The following is a 1,565-nucleotide window of genomic DNA, read 5'->3' on the forward strand; positions in this document are numbered from 1 at the left end:
GCAGTTTATAGGTGCAATCAAAGTGAGCTAAACTCGTAAGCTGTTGAACGCAGATAACAGTTTCTACATTGATAGTGTAGCACCCTACAAATTTGAACACTCTGAAGACTTACGGCCGTTTTTATATAGCACAATGCTCTAGACATTTTATGCGCACGTTATGCATTCATTTCGAATTAAATTCGCTTTGAGTGGGCTGTGGTGACCGCACAACACCTGGCTGCAGGCTCAGCCACTGACAAAAAATATAATTTGAAGACGTCGGTTGTATAGCACCGACACAATATTGTTCGTGTACATGTAACCAATAACAATAAAATGAAACGCCAAGCGTAAATCATCTCTTCAAGTCCCGTTTTTAATCTCTGCATCACGCTGTCACGGTTACCTGACACATAGGACAAGGTGTCACACTACAGCATGTTAGAAAATGACAAGATTCGAAACCCTCGAATTTATGTGCCATTATGTTCCAGTCAATTTCAAGTGTGCCCATCCCCCACCTCCCCACCCCCCGACCATTTTACAAGAGGATAGCTCTGCATAGTAGGGAAACGAAACCCGTACGGGCGGGCATTTGACTATCGACAAAAACGTTGGCCAGCGTTCGCTACCTAGAGAATTTTTTTTACGGGAATTTCCCTCGTCACAGTTACACGTATGTCTTAAAAAAATAAAATAAAATAAATAAACGTTTCATGACAATGGCCTCTAACGCTGGAAAAGGTTTTTGAGGTAGTTCTCTAAGTCTTTTTACTCCAACATGAAAATTGCTTCTTGCACGGAGGGTGGGGTATTTGACGCTTTGTGAGGCCTAAACCGGTGGGGCATTTGACGGTGTAAACTGTCAACATACGGGGGCATTTGACCATGTTTTTTTTTTCGGAAAACTCAAATGCCCGGAGGTTTCCCTGGGGGCAGGAGCGGGGGCGGAGGCGAGGGCGGGGGCGGGGGTTAGGATTTTTTATCCTTAGTGACAGTACGCAGTCCAAACCTACGTTATTGGTACTTAAAATTTCGCGGGTCTTTAATTTCGTGATTCTCGTGATTGTAAATAAATCGCGAAATTAAAGACCCGCGAATAAAAGCTTCCCGAAATTTTTAACTTCCATATCGAAAATTCAAATCATGAAGAAAAAAGAATGATAAACGTGAAATAACAACAACATGTACAGGTCATGTATCAACAAATACACAATACCTTATCCATCCAAACTGGCAGTAAACACTGAGAACTTTTCAGTGTGCCAGCAAATATGACCCATTTCCTCTTTCAGCCTATGCTTTAACTGCCAACAGGGAAGCGAAGATCTTCATGACAGACCAATTCACAGCCTTGCAATCGGCACAAATTCAAACTCAACTAGATTCAAGGGTGACCCTCGATGATGTTGATGTTGACATGCGCCTCTCGGTTTTAAAGAAGGCAAGGAAAGAAAGGCAACAAGACAAGAAGGCAAGAAATCAATTGCCAAAGCATGGCAGCCGGCGGGCATTAGCGAAGTAATTGATGGCCCAAACGAACTGCCACCTGAAGATCCATTTGAAGATTTGCAATAATTGCC

This window comes from Montipora capricornis, chromosome 11 (assembly GCF_036669925.1).
Source record: "Montipora capricornis isolate CH-2021 chromosome 11, ASM3666992v2, whole genome shotgun sequence".
NCBI classification, from domain to species: Eukaryota; Metazoa; Cnidaria; class Anthozoa; order Scleractinia; family Acroporidae; genus Montipora; species Montipora capricornis.